The following is a 19,157-nucleotide window of genomic DNA, read 5'->3' on the forward strand; positions in this document are numbered from 1 at the left end:
TAGGCAACCTCTGTTGTTTAATAACCAAGCAAAAAGAAGCTTGGATACAGTAAATCCCAATGGTTTTTGCAGATTCTGTAATTGAAATAGATGAGTACATATGCTTGAGTATATATGCTTATGTCAGACAAAATGAAGTGGCTTGTTTGAGATCAAAGTTCACCCATCCTCTGTTGATGTAAAGATGAGTGCCTTTCCCTGGATCTGTGTGTTGGTGGAAGGTGGGTTGTAAGTGTTTGTATACAATTGTGAGCCATCTGGGCCTGAAGCAAAATGGGGACCCCAGGGAAGAGGAGGGGAGTGGTGGGCAGTGGCCCACTCATTGTGTGCTCCAAGTGCTAGGGAAAAAACTGCAGAGTCTGGAAACTCCAGCTTCATGGGGAACTTTGGAACAAAAGTAATTAAATTGGTCCGATTTTTATTTTAAGAACAAAACATTGAGTGTCTACCACTACAGTTGTCTCTCAGCAGAAAGACAGCCAGGCTATTTTCATATTTTCTGCCAAGACTTATTTGAGGTTTCATTTGTTAGGAAACCTGTGCTCCAGCTTGTCACTACTGTGAGAATGGGTGGGAGGCCAAGGGAAGCATTTAGTTTACTGGAGTTTGTTGGATTTGTGGGATCCTTTGGCCTGACTTCAGAAGGTATTTAGATAGTTATAGCTGACTTGACATTACTGAAGAGAAATGATGTCTTCTAGCTGTTTAAACAAATTCATAATGTGTTATGGAAAGTATCTGTGTGATATTAGGAAAAAATTCTTTACTTTGAGGATGGTGAGGCACTGGCACAGGTTGCCCAGAGAAGCTGTGGATGCCCCATCCAGGCTGGATTGGGCTTGGAGCAGCCTGGTCTAGTGGAAAGTGTCCCAAGCATGGCAGGGGATTGGAATCAGATGAGCTTTAAATTCCCTTCCAAGCCAAACCATTCTGTGATTCTATGGCACACACAAATTGATTTTATGAGTCCTAATTTTTCTGACCTCTTTCTCACCTCCAAAACAAGAGGAAGGGGAAATGGGAATGTGACTATCGGCATGTCACTTGTTAGTTAAGTCTTGAACACATCAGAATTAACATTTAGGCTCCTGGTAAATTTTTTTTTTCTTTACACAGCAATCCCTTGCTGAGGGCAGGGATATTGGGTACTTAAGAGTTAAATAATCTTGCTTTGGAAGCAGCTGAACAGTTTACACTCCTTGCTGGGCTGTACAAAAATACTTTTCCTTTGAAGTGCTAGGAGGAGCGGCTGAGGGTAAAACCTGGAATGGGCTTGTAGCAGTTTGCAGTGGGCTCAGCTTGGAGCAGGCAGCTGCCTGCAACTGCAGGGTGAGGTGGCAGAGAAGGTCAGGCTTTCTTTCAGTCTTGACATCACTGTCTCAGTCTGAAGGCTTTCTTTCTGAAATTCTTCAAATGCTATCTAGTTCTTAAAAATTTTTGGATTAGGACACATTGCAAAAAATACAGATTAAAAATATCCTTTCCCATAAAGGCGTGAGAAATACAGGGGTCTTGTTGGAAGTTCCTTCACACTGCTTCTGATATGATCTGGTAGTGAAGTGCACCCTGCTGCTGTCTGGGATGAGAAGGATTCACTTTCCTGAGTGGTGTAAACCAGATGAAACTCTTGTCTGGAAAGAGCTTTCCAAAGCTGGCCAGAACCTGTGAAATTTCAGGCCTGATATTCCCCCTGAGCCAGGCTGAGCTCTCAGTGCAGAGCTGACAGGAGGATGACAGCAGTGGCACTTGGCCCACATGGAGGAAGCTGAACCATGATGTTTGCAGGAAAAGCCATGGGTTTCTAGCCCTGTGCAGTGGGAAGCTGTGCATCCTCTGCTCTCAGAGCTCTGCATGGCACTGCTGGGGGCTCTTCTGCAGAGCAAACCTTGCCATGGCCAAAACCTGCTGCACGCTGGCTCTGACACTCTGGTGTCTCCTGCCAGGACCAGCGTGGAACCAGCCTGACTGAAGTTGCTCCCTGGTTTTCTAGAGCAACGCTGTCTCTTGGATTAATAATCTCTTGTTGTGCATTTTTTTGGGAGCTGCCATTATGCGAAACTGAAGAAAACAAATTTCCTTCTAGCAATGCCATTAAAGGGACAATCAAAAGCAATTTCCCCAACAGCTAATGAATGAGGGGCAACATTTAAATACCTGGCTATATCTGTTGAAGAGACTGTGATGGTAGTGCTGCAGGTCAGATCTCCAAATTTCAAGTTAGAGTTATTTATAATAATAATGATAGTGTCCTTTCATCTCTACTCATTTCAGAATCAGACACTTGGCTGTTGGTAGGATCTCTGTGTTTCCTTTCCCTGCTGCTCTGCCACTCAGTCTTTAGCTTTCTACCTCTGCCTTTTTTTTTTTATCTTTGAACAAAAAAAAGTGTCAAGAATTCAATTGCTAAAACAGGCAGCATTTTCCTCTAGGGTTTCTGCAGTTGCTTTGGCTGGCTGAAAGACTAACCCTAAGTTGTCAGGGTCATCTATTCTTTAAGAGAGGGAGCTGCAGGCGCTGGCAGAAGGGCACAGGCAGGCTGCCCACATGTTGGTGCAGTGCTGTGTGTGCTGTGTGTCTGCTGCTCCGGGATCACAGGGCACACATGCCTCTTCAGAGTGTTCACAAAGCTGCTCTTGGACAGGAATGGGTGCTGCTGCCTTTTCCAAAACTGTGCAGGCAAAGCAGATATTATCAGGGCTGGCCCTGGGGCATAAAATAGAAAGATCAAAGGAAGTGGCAGCAGCACACAGAGGCTCTTCAAAGCCTGAGTAAGGGAGGATTGATAGAGAAAAGGAGAATGCTCTTGCTGATGTAATCACAGCCTGTGAGACAGGTTGGTTTTTTTTTTTTTTCTTAATTTAAACAAAGGCACAAAGACAGTCCTTGTTTGTTTAGAGAGGTGAAGCATGTGCCACAGAGATAGAGCAGGGATACCTCACTATATAGAAGATTTTCGTGAACAGTGTGGAGCTCAAACATTTTGAAGTGTCTGCAAAGTTGCAGTTTTTCTTACTTTACTTTGCACAACTCCTGCATGTGGTATTTTCTCACTTGTGGCGTCCATGTGGAATGAAGTAGGAAAATGGCAAAAGAAGGAATGCTTGTTTTCAGGCTGCAGTCCTTATTAAAATGGAAGCTTATTTTGTTTTCTTTGAGAATGCCAGTTAAAAATTTCTGGGATTCGTATGAAAAGAGGTTAAGCACAGGCAAGGTGGAATTGGAGGGGAAGTGATAAACCAGATCCATTGTCAAGAAGCACAGGCTTGTTCAGGCACAAGCTGTGAATTGGAAAGAAACAGTTGTTCTCCCCCTTTATCTGTGGAAAGGGGGAAGAAGAGGTGGGACTTTTCTGGAACAGATGTGCAGGGGTGGAGGGAGTTTTCAACCTTCTCTGTTACAGACCTCACTTTATATGCCACAGCTGCAGAAGTGTTTCTGAACCTTCATTTTGCTTATAAAAGTCTCACCTTTATGATTCAAAGGGAACCTTGTGAAATTATGACCTAGAGCATGGTAGTCCAGCTTTTCCACCCAAAAGTGTGCCTGTATGTTGTATGGCAAATAACCTGAGCTAGCACAGTCTGATACCCTAAAGTTACATGAAGACATGACTCAAAGCCTGAATGAGTGACTACTACCTGAAAAGCAATGTATATCAATTAATACAATTGCATTGATTTTACATATGTTTTGGAGCTCAGGCAGGACAAGCTCTTCTGCTGAGATGGTGAGCAAAGCCTGCATGCCTCTCTTGGTATAGACTGGAGGTCCATGGGAGGGAGAGCCTGTCCCTCTGTAAGTCTTTGGGAAGCTCTTAACTCCAAAACTTAAACTCAGCTTCAGCATTTGGCATTGTTTCACTTATTGATTGTTTTAGAAGAAAGACTTAATGGGATTATCTCAGTCCCAAAATGTTTTCCAGGATGCCAGAGATCAAAGTGGTTGTTTCTGCTGGCAAAATCTACAGCTTTCCTTCCCCTGTAGGTCTGAGACCATTTGCAGTGCAGTTCAGAGTAGTACACAAAATTGTGGTTCTCTGAAGTTTGAAAATCTATCATGAGGGAAAGGTGACTCCCTATATTAACTTTAATGCTTTCTTCTTGGGTCAAAGCTACATTTATAGTCTGCTGAATCAGTTTATTACCTTAACAAGGCAAGTAGTAAGGTCCCTGCTGAAAAAGGGATTCATCCTCTTTGTTGTGGAATATGTGGGATGATACTGGCATTCTTGTATTGCCTCATGTGGAAATTTCTAAATTTTGCTGGTCAGCATCAAAACTATTTCTCTTCAGCCTCCTGCATGTCTCTTCTGCAATGCTGCTTCTACAGATGTGTGTGATTTGATACTTGACACTAATAGAAATTGCTTCAATACACTTAAAATACTCTGATTTTGGTTTTTACTTAGCAAACCTTCAGGCACCAGGAAATTTGCACATCTTACAGAGCTTTGAGATGGGCTCTGACATGTACTTGTGTTAGTGCTGCAGGCACTTTCCCCTCACCATACACAGAGGCTAGAGAAAAATTCTGGGATGGGAATCCTAGCAGTTACCATGACTTTCTGCTTTAAAATACGTTCTTTTTGGAAATCCCATCCAGATATGTGAAGGACAGGCTGTTCCAGTCTGTAGAGGACAGTTAATAAAGGAGAGGTTTCTCTGCCCATAGAACAGGGTAAATTGATGGGTTCTGCCATCAGTATGGCATCCCCATTCTTTGCTTCTAGTGAGCAACAGAATGAAAAAAAGGGAGGTTTTTAGCTGATTTCCTGTATGCTCTACTGAGTTTGTGCAGCCACTTCTGCCAGCAGTTATCTGTGGCCTTTGGATTCACGCAGCCAAGTGAATTAACACAACTGCCATGCTGAGTTAACCAAAAAAGCTCCTCTGCTCCAGTGACTCTGGCAGAAACCAGTAGCAGATATTTGTGAAGGAATGCAAGATTAGAGCAAGCATATGGTGAGAATTCTGCAGTACATGCTTCCAGGCTCTGCCAGCTTGTGGCTCAGGTCTTCCCATAAGGATCAAGTTCTACAGGAGAGCCCTTGATGGGTTTTTCTTTCATATTTTTTTCCAGTCCATTACTTCATTAGTTGTCTAAATTTGAGAGCACACAGGGAAGATCTGTTTTGGTTTTGGGGGTTGCTGGACACTGTGACATTGTGCTTTATTTTTGAAGAGCAGTGGAGTGGAGTGCATGTTTGCATGAGGAGTAGAACAGGAGTTTTATTGGCATGTCTGACAGGTACCAACTTAAATTGCTCACTAACAGAATTGGAGGGAAGACAACTAAATCTCCAGAATTTTTCTCATTCTCTTACTGTTCAGTGTGAATTTTTTTTTTTTTTTTTTTTTTTTTTTTTTTGAGCTGCAGGGGAAAAGAACGTTGCCAGGAAGTAATTGTTCTTTCTGTCTCTTCCTAATTCTGTGCAGCAGCTGCCTTGTCTTTAGCTGCTATTAATGGTCAGAGCTTTGTGAACAAAGGAGCGTCAGGCTGATGTAACTTCTTCCTCTGTTCGACATTCCCTCTGAAGCCATCTTTTGTCTTGATAGCCCTATTGTAACCATTCATATACTGATGAATGAACAGGAAGCTGATGATGATAGTGAGCAGATGAGTTTGATCATGAACAGGTTTTACTCAGACTCCAGCCTGAGGGAGTATATATAGGAACAGAGCTGTAGCACTGTCAGCTACAACGTCTGATTTGTTCATTCAGATTTGCTTTTGTGTAAGAAACTAGGAAAGGTTATTAATCTAAGAAGAAATGTGCTAACTTTTTCTAGAGAACAACATTATTACAGGTATAAATACAGTAATTCTGTCTGTGGACTTGTCATACAAAGAGAAGATTACTTGAATGGCTGTATTTTTTGGGAGGATTGTGATTTCTTGAGCTAGAATGACTGTTTCAAGACTGATGGTAAATACTTTGCTGTACTGTTAGCTACCTGAAAGAGGCTGCATGTCATGTGACAGTCAGTGAAGCATCCTAACCATGGCTTTTCCAGCACAGATGTTCTTCTCATGTGGCCTTTGGTAATTGTGATATATATTATCTTTCTATAGATAGATAAACTATTCTCAAAATGCCTGATGGAATGGACTCTTACATTTATTTTTAAAAATGAACAACAATTCAGTGTTATTGAAATACTACAGACAAAATTAGAGGCTCCCCAGCAGTGGAGGGCAAAGAGGTGCTGAGTGTGAGTGTGGTTGTTCTTTTCACAGTGCCTACCCTTTCCTGGTTTTTTCATGATTCAGCAGAGATTCCATTGACATTGTTTTTATTTTTGTGTCTGTCACATTTTCTGCTTTCCCATTGTTTATATCTGGTTGAATGTGCCTTTTATGGACCGGACCTTGGTCAAAGGGATTCTCCCAAGTCACAGCTGTGTGTACAGCAGGTTATCAGTGCTGATCTTGGTTTAATTGTAATACAAGCTGGAGGCATGCACCAGGAAGAACAAAGGAGCATCATAAAAAGCTTCTCAAAATTATGGCTAGGATTTCTTTTCCTTCTTAAGAATAGAGTGTATTCTGAAAACCTTATCCTTACACTAAAAATTTCATGGGAGGTTGCAATTAGTAGGAAAGGTAAGAGAGCAAATTATGAGAGAGCAAAGCAGAAGACTTGGTGAGCACCATTGGGCTCCAAGAACTGGAATGCTGCCTGTAAAAGTGCAGTGCATTGTAAAAGTGGAAGGGGAGAGTAGATAATGGAGCAGATAGATCACAAGCTATGGATCCTCTGAGTCCTGTAAGTGTGACATTCATTGGAAGAGACCTGAATTTTACCAGTTTGGAAAAGAGGCTGTTGACAAGAGACTTTGAGTAGAGTCTGATGCCAAGACAGTGATTAAGGAACAATTTTTTGGTTGTTCCTTGCAATACGATTATCAGAGCATTCTCAGTGAAATTCACAAAACAGTAAAGTAAAAGAAAGCACAGTTTAAAAATGGTAGGTTGTGTTTCTTGCTGTAGGATGGTGTAAAAGCCATAAGTATGTGTGTCATTCCAAAGGAATTAGGTAAAAACATGGAACATAGATGCATTGCTTACTTAAACACAGTATTTTGGGTGAAATATCAGTTCTGGAGGTCTTAATCATGTATAGCCATAATTAAGAGGCTGTGTAAAAGCATAATCATTCTGTATTTTTTCTGCCTTTCATATTCTCAGAATTTCTGCAGTTAGCAACTGCTGGGGATAGGTTACTATGCTGGTTGGATTTTTGGTCACACCCTGCATGGCTGCTTTTGACTTGCCCAACATTGCACAGGAATCCTGTGGCAGAGGAAGCAATTCCATCTGTTGGGAAGCATTCAGCTGCTTTAACCACAACACAGTATTTTCTTTTCTCATAGTATCTTACCTCATTCCCTGCACTGTCCAAACTTCCTGACATGTGAGGGGAATGTCCTGCAGCCAGCACTCATTCAGCCCTCACTGCTGTCTTCTTGGAGTGCATTTACAGCATTAATTTCCCAATCAGTGAGGCATACCTCAGTGTTGGGGTGTGCCAGCAGGAGATACACAGCACTACACCCAAGCCAATGGGCTTGACTGGATTTATTTGCATGGGTTGTATGCCAGGGCTGGAGGAGTTGGATGAGAAAAAAGGGGGGCAGCATGGGGTGGGAGTGAAGTAGTCAAGGGCTGGTCAGGAAGAGAGGAGAATTGAGGCAAGAGATTAGTGACCGTATGAAGGAGGAATCATCTGGAAAGAGATGGGAAAAGGAGGAAGAACTTCGGATGCATCCTGAAGTGCAGCACAAGCATCTGAATTTTAAGGCTGAATTGGGTTTATGATTTAAATTATTTTAATTATGGTAAAAATTTAGCATTAGAAACTTCTGGTACCTGTTTTATTTTCCACCCATACATAGGGTGCTGTAATATGATAAGTATGTACATTATTATTTCTCAGAAAAAGCTGAAAAAACCTCTTTTGGGTTACTGTTCTGTAAAACAGATCACTTTTTGCAGATTTTTATTCAAAGTGGAATTGAATTTTGCTCTTAGATCAGGAATAAACCTCTTGTAATGAAAAGGGAGTGCATCAGGTCTCCAGAATTCCAGAAACTTCCATTATTGTTTGTTTGACTTTAAATAACATTAATTGAATCCTCCAGGCACCAAGTGCAAAGTTCCTGCAAGTGCCTTTGATAAATGAAAAAGAGCAAAGGAAGTGATAATTAGTTGAGTGCAGAATAGTTCTGATTCTGGTTCAAGATGTCAAAGCATAGGATGTGAGCAGGGAGTGAAACTGGCCATCAAGTCAGCTTTTGATCTGTATGAATTGTGCACTGGACTGAGTTGTGGAGCCAGTGTTACATTTAAGTTGGTTATTTCCTGTGCAAAACAAAACAAATTAGGCCTGAAAGAGGGAGGATGAATTTCACAGCGTGTGAAATGTTTGCAGAGACTAGTTCAGCAACGTGCTACGTTAGAATTAAGCATAGCTTTTTATTTTCAAGTCATTCTCTCTAGTACAGAGCATTCTTCAGTGGTGACTCAGGGTAGAGCTAATCTTACTCAAAATGGTTGCCAGTTGCCACTTGGAACAATAGGAGCGAAGCCACAGGCTGCCATCAGGTGGTAGTTTTTAAGAAGGGCGTTTTTTCCCCAGTGGATTTGAGTGCTTTCTGTCTGCTGACATGAAAGGTTGCAATGTGCACTGAATTCTTGTAATGGAAGGTGTTGAAACAGTGCATTACTCATTGCTTTGCCTGAAATGGAGAACCCAGTGCAGCAGGTATTATTCTTTTATGGAAAAACCCCAATATTATGTTTTCAGGAATAACTCTTGGCACCTGATTTACATACTGGCCTGTACTTTCTTTTCAAATACTCAGTTCCTCTCTGGGCAGGGGCATCTCACCTTCCAGCAAAGGAGATTGTGTTCTGTTGTTACATCCTGTTCTAGAGCCTCATCTTGTGTAGCCACAGAAGACACTTTGGCTTCACCTTATTTCCACAGGATATAGGTCAGAGAGATTGTGCTGATTGGAGCTGACAAAGAAGTGCATTTAAAGCAAGGTGTGATGTTTGGATTTTGCCAGAAAATGTGCAAAGCAGGTGCAGAGCATGAAGGGTGCTGTGGAAGTAATTTCTTGAGAACTTGATGCTGGAGAAAGAGGAGACACTTTGGAAGCAAACAGTACCTATTTGGAGACCTCTGCTTTCCCTTTTGGGTCCTTTTCCTCTAAGAGTTACCTAGCACCTTAAAATGTTTTCACATGGGCAGAAGCCATAAATTGAATACAATCCATTGAAGTAATCTGGGTTATCAGATGAAAGGAAGGTCAAATTATAAGTTTTGGAAAGGAAAGCTTGGAGCACCAAGTGGGGAAACAGGGATATGAGAAGGCATGTGACAGCTGGAGTTGGAAACAGAACTTCTGTAAACTTCACTGGTTTGTGTGTTGGTCCAGAATGGCTTATAAAAGCTAAAGAACCTGACCAAAAGGCAAACTTTGAGAAACAATTTAAGATGAACACTACGTTCAGATTGTAAACCGTCACAAAGATTTTCTTGGAACATCTTTTGGTTGCTGCAGTGTAAGCTAAACTTAAATGTAGAGACCTGGAGAGTGCTTTGTAATTTATGACAAAATTCAACACAAGAATATGATAGTTATCCTCAAGTCAGCTATTTATAAATTTAGAAATCTTGAAGGTTAAGCTTCACAGAAATCTGCAAAGATAAGAGATAAGGAGAGGTGTCCTAAATAGTCTGACTAATATTGCAGCATAACAAAGAAGTAAAGAAGACCCATAATACTCATAGCTGATTCCAATATTTTTCTTCCTCTGATGTCTTGAGAGAGATGTGTGAAGGGATTTGCAGTAGATTGGGTCAGAACCGGTTTTATGGCAGAGGAATGAGGAAAGACTGAACAGAGCATGCAGCACAGGTACTTTCATATCAAGACAGAGGAATAAATACAATTCCTTAGAAATAATGCAGTGTGGGAGGGAGAGTGTGGAGAAGAAGAGTGGGTTCTGGAAAGTCTGGTCTGGGCAGTGAGAGCAGGCACTGCTGGAATCCCACCTCTGCTGGGCCTGTGCCTCGGGCTGTGCTGCAGGCTCCGGGAACTGGGAACTCCTTATTCCACCACTGAGCTGGGAGCACATCTCTGACATGGGCGTTTGTTTGTCTCCATCACATCACTCTGAAAGACACAGAATCAGTGTTCTAGGTTAGGCTGTTCAATTTTCATCATATTCAAAAACTTCAAAGAGCATCTTGTACAGCCCAGGCTGAAGGGACTTTTCTATTGGCCAGAGATTGTGAGGTTCATAGAATCTTGAAAGAGTATGTATGTAAATACTCAAAAATCAGTTCCAGTTTTTCTCACACTAAACTGAGAAACAGAGTTGATCTTTAGGCTGTGAACTATTACATTTCAGCCTTGAGAAAACTTACTTTTCATGCTGACTAAAGCTGACTGTATCTGTATTTTCCTTCCCTAATGGTACTTCCATACTGATTGCAGTCAAGGGTAGCGATCAAGAATTTTCTAAATATTAAAACCTTTTTCGCTGTCAGCTTTTTTTTGTACTGCAACCCAGAGGATTTGTTCAAACCATGTAGCTTTGGTGCCATTTGAATTAGCACTCAGGCTGCCACTGTGCTGACAGCAACTGAAACTTCATGCTCCAAAACACACGCTCAAGAATTGTGTCTGTTCATCCTCAGCAGATGCCAGCTGCTTCCCTTCTTTGTCTGTTTTGGGGAAGATACTGGGCATGACGTGGGAGGTAAATATAATGAAATTATTTCTATCCTACCGTTACTTGATAATTCAACAACTGTATTTTTAAGCTCTGTCAGCTAATTAAGACACTTAAGAGAAAATTAGAACAAAGTACTGGTTCTATCAGGGAAAAATGAGTTTTCTAAAATAGAACTACAATGTTAAAATTTTAATTATTTCTTGAATTTTTAATTTTTTTGTTCATAATAGAGCAATTTTGATTCCTCTTTGCATTCCGATTTTACTTCATCTGTTAGATTTCACTGCTTGCATTTGCAGCTGCTTTTCCTGTATTTGAGGGCTAGGGGCTTAATTTTACATTTGGTCATAATGTGCATATTTAATAAAAATGCCTCAAAAAGTTGTGAGAATTCTGAAAAGCAGAGTCTGGGATTGCTCTTATGTTGGCTTCTAATTTTTATGCAAATATTTCAGGTAGCTAGGAGTCTGTAATTTGTTATTCCACAGTTTCTCTTAGAAAAATAACACAGATTTTGTTGGGTAGTGTTTGCAGGCAGTGTTTATTGTGTGACTGCCTCCCAGGCTCCAACTCTGAAGAGGTATTTATGTTTTCTGTGAGCAGTAAGGAAACTACAGCTGGCTGTGCATTATCTGCTGTACCTTTTCCATCCCTCTTCTAAGCATAGTCACGGAGACAAAATTTTAATTTTGAGCTGAGTAGAAAGCTGATCCTTCCTGCTGCCTTGTGCCTAGTGCAGCATATTTTACACTATGTATCTTGATGAGTTTAAACAGCAGTTCAAGTATCTGGAGTGCAAAAATGGGTGGAGAGAAGGATTAAAATATCCTAACCCCTTCTCTTTTGTGCTTCCCCTGAAGCAAAGTGCAAAGCTGCCCACTTTACACTGCCAGCTCCAGCTTTATCCTCCATCTCTGAATTTCCCTGCAGCCCCAGGGGAAGCTGCACCTCTGTGGCTCTCCCACAGCTGCTGGACTTTGATGAGGACATGCCTTCGCTCTTTCCACTGGCCTCCCTTGGCAACCAGCCCTTTGAAGATGACCTCTTGCTGTTTGCCTGTTGTCTCTCTTGTGTTGGATTATAGATGAGAGGTTGGCGTGAGGGGAAGGGGGATGGAATGGAGTGTTGTGCATTTTAAGCCTCATTTCTTTCTGCGTTCTCACCTTTTTTTTTTTTTTTTCCCCCTCTCTGTGGCTTTTACCTCTCTATGTAGATAAAATATTGTCATGCATATGGAAAATGGTTTCTGGCAGAAATACAGAGTTCCTGCTTGGCATGTGTATGTAGGACAAAAGAAGTTTGATTAGTGTTGTGGTAAGGACTTTATGTTCTTTTGTAACAATCTACTCACATTAGTTCCCTTCCCCCATCCCTCTTTTTAAGTACAATATTGTTCTTAGTTATAGGGCAGCCTTTCTCTGTGTGCATGTTTTCTGTCCCTCTTCTCTCCCTCTTGCCCCAGTGAATGCTTCCTCTTGGGGACAGGACAATATAATCACCTTGGTAATGAAGGCTGTGGTGTGAGATGGCAAGGGATGCTCTAGAGCTCTGGGCCTGGCTCACATTTTGCATGGACACTACTTCTGGAAATCCAAACAATGAGACTTAGCTAAATATTGAGAATATCCTTCATGAGGGTCTTATAGGGGCAGTAGCTGTAGGGGAAGAAGAATGGTATTATAGGGGATCAAACACATCCAATTTTCACTATGGTGAAAGGTGAACAGGTGAGGTTATTTAGGACAGAACATTGCAAGTAACAGTGGTTTTTACACACGTTTACAAATTCTACCATCTCCTTTTTCAAATTTTCTAAGTGATGAAATTAATCTTCAAAGTTAATAATAGAAAAAAGTAATAATTGAAATGTGGCAAGGAGAGCAGAATGGTAGTTGACATTGATGTGGAATATTGATGAATAAAGGCAGGAGTAATATGTTTGAGGGTATTTTACAGCCAACATGCAGAAGATAATCTGGGTGTACCTTTGTATGCAGCTGGAATGCTTCAGTGCAGCATTCCACCCAAAATTAGAAGAATAGGGTGTGGGGGGTATCTGTGATCTGCAGATGTAATTAGTATATCCTTATACTGCTGTGTAATTGGATCTTCACTTTCTAACCCAAATGATGCCACAGAAATAATTTGTGTTATTTTTAACTCCTCTTTCTCTCCTTCCCTACCCTTCTCTGTCTAACAAAGTTCCCCACAAACCTGAATGCAAGCAAACCAGCTCTGCTTGTTAGTAGCTCATTGCAAAATACACAAATTAATATCTTCTCTTGTCAGAGGTCACCTCTTACTACATCAAGGACTGCTGGAAAGCCAGGATCTAGACCAGTTCAGGTGTCAGAAAAATGAACTGCAGTGAGTTTGGATGTCTCAAATCAGTACAAAGAACACCTACAAAGAACAGTCACTGCTGCTCTGGAGTCTCACAGTACTGTGAAATTTTGGGCCAGCATCAGATCTGTCAATCTGTTAAACTTCGTTGCTAAAATTCAATTGGCAAATAAATAAGTTTTGAGACTTTTCAGAGCTGTGTGCTTTTGTAAAATGAAATACTACCTTCTCTGGTGTGTGCACGTGTGTGTGTTGTCTTCTGATTCCCTCCTAAAAGTCTTGGAATTTTCATCCCAGCCAAATTTCCTAAGTGTGCATCTTGTGTGCTTTTGGCAAGGGAATGCAAAGGGAAGTTTCTTTTAGGCTTCCTTATATGAACAGCTTCTGTCAGCTGGGTTTGGTAGCTTGTTTGTTTGGGGTTTAGTGTTTGGTTTGGTTTTGTTGTTGTTTGTTTGGGTCTTGTTGTTGTTGAATAGTTGTATTCATTCTTTCTGGGCCCCAAACACTCCCTAAGGTTGAACAAATCCCATTATGTTGTACAGTCTTTGTCAGAGTGTCTTCATACTTCCTACTCCATTTTCTGCTAGAAAACTTAGTTGCAAAGTATTGGTAACTCCTTATCAGGCCTTTAACTGAAGCCAAGGAGATTTTATGGCAGTGACCTAATATTTTCAGTTACTAGTCCCTGCTTGAGTGCTATGGGACAAATGCAGTTTTTCATGAGATGTAAGATTATCCTGCTTTTCCCAGCCAGTTATGATTATGTCTAAAGTTTTGGTAATTAGTGTGTTTTGGGGGTCTGTCTTGTTTGTTATAGAAACAGAAAATTCTTTTGTTTTATCATGTAGCTACTGGCCTTCTTCTGCCAAAGTAATTTATGAAGGTATCATTTTATTCCAAATTTTCTCTCTAATTTCTCCCATCCTTAGTGACATTATGCCTTCACTTTTTGCCAGCATCTTTCCACCAATTTAAAGGAGGAGGGGGAAGCCACAAGTGTAAATATGGCTTTGTTCTCCTTTGGTCTGTCAATACCATGGTGGGAGAACTCAGTGTAATCAAAGCACTTAAATTTCTGAGAGAAGAAATCTTCCTTCAAATTGTCTACAGTGTGTACATCCTTTCATGAGAGTTCTGCTTTTTGAGATGCCTTAAAGGAAGGATACACCAGTTTTCTGTTTGAATGGACCAGGAGCTTCCTTTGCACAGTGTTTGGAATAATTAGTCTCCAGCTGCCTTGTTGCAATAGATTGCTCAGCTGCAAAGCTTGGGCTGTACAATCCCTGCTTGTGCAGCAAATCTGGTGCAAATGTGCTGAGTTCATGTTTGTAAACATGTGTTACTGTGCACATGCTGTGGCTGTCTGTGGTGTCTCTGAGCTGGGACAGTCCTAGCAGGAGGATGCCTGGGAATGTCTTTCAGGCAGTTCTCCTCCTCTCCTGAGGGATTTGAAGCTGGACCATGGCACAAGTGAATTGAGTTTGCTGATGAACTAGATCAGTGCTGAGATCTGGTTCCCTAGTTAACAAAACCTCCTTTGGCTGCTCTTCAAAACTTACTGCTCCTTTTCACAGGATCTGCTGGGCTTTGTGTAGCACTGGCCAGTCTGCATTGTAGAATTTGCCCGGCCTTTCCTGCATGGTGGATGTGTCCACTGAGTATCTCTGGTTTCACATTCAATTACAGCACAGGCTGGATTTCTCATCATCCCTTTTGGCATGCTTCCTGGAGTAAGTGGACTGTGAGAGGATTTCAGGAATGCCTGATGCTCTTGCTGTAGAGAAAGTTGAGTGGAAGCCACTTGTGGGTTCGGTGCTGACCACTGGCTTGGACAGCATGGTCACAACTGATAGCCAAGAAAAGCGCCCTGCTGAAATGCTCAGGTCCTATCATGTTACATTTTGTGGCAGTTTGGTTTTTTGCAGGATGTACTTCTTTAAAACAGAAAAAAATATGCCTGAAAGGGAAAAGAAACCATATTCTAACGGAGTTTTCTACTTGTGCTGGGGAATAAACATTCTTCTCTGCATGGCAAAGCTGCAGAGGGATAGGGAAATGTTTCTGGCTTTCACCTTTTCCAGAAAGGCTGCTGTGTTCCAGCTGCAGCCAGCATAAAAACCCTCATGTTTTACCATGAGGCTGCAGAAACAATAGCAATGCCTAACTTCTTAAAAGAAACCCTGTTTTTTAGTTCTTGAAAAATTCCTCCCCCTATTTGTACAGTTTTGGATTGCTTATGTGTAATGGCACATTCTACTGAAGCCTTTTTCAAACAGCAATGACACAGTGGAGTTAAGGCCTGAGGCTTTTCTTTCTGGTGGAGTCTAAGTAATGCTGGGTTGGAATATTGCAGTCAAGAACCTTAAATCAGTTTTTGGTAAACAGCTTGGTGTGTCAATACAGAAGAGTATGTGGAGAGAGGTTTCCCAGATCTGTCTTGGATTTTGCAGATGAGTGTGGCATTCTTTTCCTGGCATCAGGGGTCTTCCCCCAGTCTCCATGACCTGTGAAAAATAATAGAGCTTGATGTTGCAATTACAGCAGCCAGCTCTAATTAGATATTTGGAGGCATCCTCTGATTCCTTGGACACCTTATGCCAGGTTTGCATGGGTGACTCCTAACTCATCCTCCTTACAGCTGTTGGTTGCTTGCTTTGTTACTGCTTTGTGCCAACCCCATTCAATAGCAGACATTTATTGTTTGCAATTCTTCTTGCTGTTAATATACTTGTTTGTCTTGACATCTCTTGCCAGTTTGAGCTCCTAATGGTTGCCTAATTCTCTGCATCTCCAAGGAATATTTCTGTATTTGTGAGTGTGCCCCTTGTTCCCTATGTCTATTTCATCCAGCTTCTGGAGAGTCTAGGACCAAAATACTGGATTGTCTCTGAATCAGACACTCTGCATCCTTAAGTACTTTTTGGTGAATGAAGTTGTTATTTGTTCAAAATCTGTTTGGTGACTTACTGCATTTTGGATAAAGCATCTACATTCAGTCCAATTTTTGTGTTTAATAAATCTGGTTTGACAGGGGAGATGCTTACTACAGAACTCCCAGCAGGGGTGTACTAATGGTTTTTCTGCTTCCTGTAAAACACAATGTTTGGTTGCCTTAATTTCACTTGAGCCTCTATACACTTCAGATTTTGGATCCTTCCTTTAGATGAAGCTTCCCTGGGAAAAGGGAATTGGAGGAAGGAAACAAGACCTAGAGCTTGGGAGTGGTGGCAGGACACTGAGGGGCTGGGTAACCAAAAGTGTCTGAAGTCTGAACTGAGTTATCAGGCTCTGCTTCCATACACCTGGGCTAAGCCAGGAGAGGAATCTCTTCCTTTCAGCTACCAGAGGCTACACCTGGTTTAGGAGAAAGCTTTCCCTGCTGATAGAGTTCCTATCCAGGTTGACTAGTTTTTTATGTTTTCTTTTGAGCACTGCAAAACCTCATAAATTTTATTTCAAAAGCCTGTCTAGTGAAAGAATGTGAATTCATGTGGACAGAGATGAATCCATGCCAAGTGCATTCCAGGTGGGAAAGCTATATGGAGTGTCTGTTGTTTCAGGCTGTACAGCAATAAAGAGTTTAAGTCTTCACAAAAAGACTGAATGGTCCTGCTCCTTTTTAGAGGCTTGTGCACTGCAGTGTTTTGAATTTGCTTTTTACTCTGACATTTTGAAACTACTGATAATTTTCCACCTCACAGAAAATAATTAGTTTTATTGTTGCCATTGTAGGTTGTCCATCATCTCTTTCATTTAGTGTGTTTAAAGTCAAAGATGTCTGTGATGGAGAAACACCCTGGATCCTTCCTGGGCGTGATAAATATTTTCCTTTAGCCTTACTTTTTTGTGTTCTGTGATTCAGTGATTAATTCACTTGTGTTGTGACAGGAAACCATGAGGACATGGCATATACTTGCACTGGATGAGTCCTGTCACCATCAGCCCCAGTGAATGGGGTTTCATTCCATGTGGGCACCTAATCAGAAGTAACACCAGTGTTTCAGGCTTGAATTCTTAAATTCAAATGCTCTCGTTGCACTTCTGGTTGATATCTCTGGTTTGGAAAATTACAGTATATTTTATCTGTCATGATCTACAGAGATCACTACAGTGTAAGCTTGTGGTATCCAAGCAGAATCTACCAACTGCTTGTGGCTTGTAGTGCTGGAGTGCTTTTCTGGACAGAAAGTTTTCTGTCATTGAAGGCCATGTCTTATTGGCCTTGGTGCTGATTCTGGGGTTTTTCTGAGTCTTTAATACATTTTTGTAAAAGGAAGAGAGGAAGCTCTTTCAGGTTTATACTGATTTCCAGGGACAAAACTGCCGAGTGTGCTTGGTGAGTCTGATCCAGAGGGTCATTCACACTTGGAAGCTGGTACAGAATAACAATATTCCAGTGGAGAGTGGCAGTGGAAAAAATTTTCTGTTCTTTTGGCCTTCTACTTTTTTAGTCCTTTTTCTCTGGACTAAAGTGGGTAGAACTGTTATTTATTCTGTGGTTGGGGAAAAAAAGACCAAAGCTTTTCTATACATGAGACTGTGTGTAGAAAGATCCTGAGCTGTTCATACAGCATTTTGTAATACTATAATGCCTTATCCTGGCAGACATAAAAAAGGGCAAAAGGGTGAAAGTTCTCTTTTAATCATCAGGACTTTTTAGGTGATAGAGTTACAGAGCAAAGTATTCTTCATCTATTGGTTTAATGTTTGTCTGCCCTGTAACACTAACCCACATAAAATTGCTGCAGCTCTTTATAAAGTTATTTTAGACCCTCAGCAATGTATACAGATTTTGTAACCTTGGATAAAAGCACCTGAGTCGTGGTTTCAGTTTTACCCTTTCAGGCATGTGCAAAGTGCCCCAGCATATTTCAATGATTTTGAACTAGAAACTTCTTAGATATGGGTTATGGTTTCAAAGCTCAGTTGATATACCCTATGTCAAGGGAATTACATCAAGGAAATGGTTCTCTGTTTCTTTAGATGCTTGATATTGATTAAAGCTTTGTGTTTGCTTAAAGGATCCCATGGACTCTTTGGGGGGTTGATTATGTTGGTATATCTGCCCTGGCAGTTTAGGAGAGAGCACTCGGCCTGACTCCATCTCTGTTTTTATGTCTGTGCTGAAGAGTTTATCCATCAGATACTGAGTTTATGGAGTGGTTCATCTTCCAGTGATAGTACTTGCCCCAAGCTTTTAGCTCTAAGTTAAATTGTTCATCCATGTGAGGTGGTAGACAGCTCAGCAGTGTGTGGTAGTAACTCATTTAGGAAAAAAAAGAAAAGGAGAAAGGTTAAATTAAGAGCCTACCTAGTACAGTGTGGCTTGTTGTGTTTTTTTTTTTCCCTTGGAATGTTTTGGTGATGAATCTTGAAAAATAACAAGTGGTAGGAAAATCCCTGTATTGTGTCAGTTCACTGTCATGTTTCCCATATTTTACAGTAATCACCCAAGTTATTCAGAAAGTTAGGGCCCCACAAGATAATATAAATAGCACTCCATGTATTGTATCACTTGCAAAATGGAAGTCAGGGTACAAGACATGGGAGAAAAGGAGAAAAGGACAAAACGACAAGCTGGTGATGCAGAAGTGATGGTAGGATTAGGGGCCATTACATGGTGCTACTTTGCATGGATTAGTGAGGGGTATATATATGTAAATTATTGAGCAGTATAATCTCCTCCTATTATAATCAGCTACCAGAAAGCAGAGTTGTCATAGTGTTGGTATCAGTTCCTGGTTTTCTTCAGCTAGTTTGATAAAGTTAAGATTTAAGGAAAGACACTAAATTGGATGAAGTACAGACTTTTGTTTTTGCAAAGACCTCTGAATATATGTTAAAGCCTGGGAAACAGGCAAGGGTCTGTGAAACATCCAAGGAAAAAGAGAACCAGGAGAAGACAGTAGACAGTATAAGAAGTGAGATGTGTGACACTCTAGTTTATACACAAAGATATTATCCTAAGGAAGGACAGCAAATTTGGAGAAGACAAACGAGGTGTAGGAAGCTCCTTGCCATAATAAAATTAGAGTAACTACTGTAATTAGAGTAACTACACCAAG

At 41.1% G+C, this 19,157-nt stretch overlaps 1 protein-coding gene across 2 annotated transcripts in view; it reads left to right on the plus strand.

Moving 5' to 3' along the window:
* ZNRF3 (zinc and ring finger 3) overlaps window positions 1-19,157 on the plus strand; it is a 66,513-nt gene that overhangs the window by 16,037 nt on the left and 31,319 nt on the right. Inside the window, exon 1 of one of the 2 annotated variants that reach the window (XM_071445294.1) lies at window positions 11,604-12,063. The exons of the other annotated variant lie outside the window; for it this stretch is intronic. The gene's annotated coding sequence lies outside the window, so the exon portion shown is untranslated. Of the gene's footprint in view, window positions 1-11,603; window positions 12,064-19,157 lie in introns of those variants that run through there. 2 annotated transcript variants of the gene reach the window in all.

Source organism: Agelaius tricolor, unplaced genomic scaffold (assembly GCF_023055355.1).
Source record: "Agelaius tricolor isolate 1412-34295 unplaced genomic scaffold, bAgeTri1.0.p SCAF_20, whole genome shotgun sequence".
Classification (NCBI taxonomy): Eukaryota; Metazoa; Chordata; class Aves; order Passeriformes; family Icteridae; genus Agelaius; species Agelaius tricolor.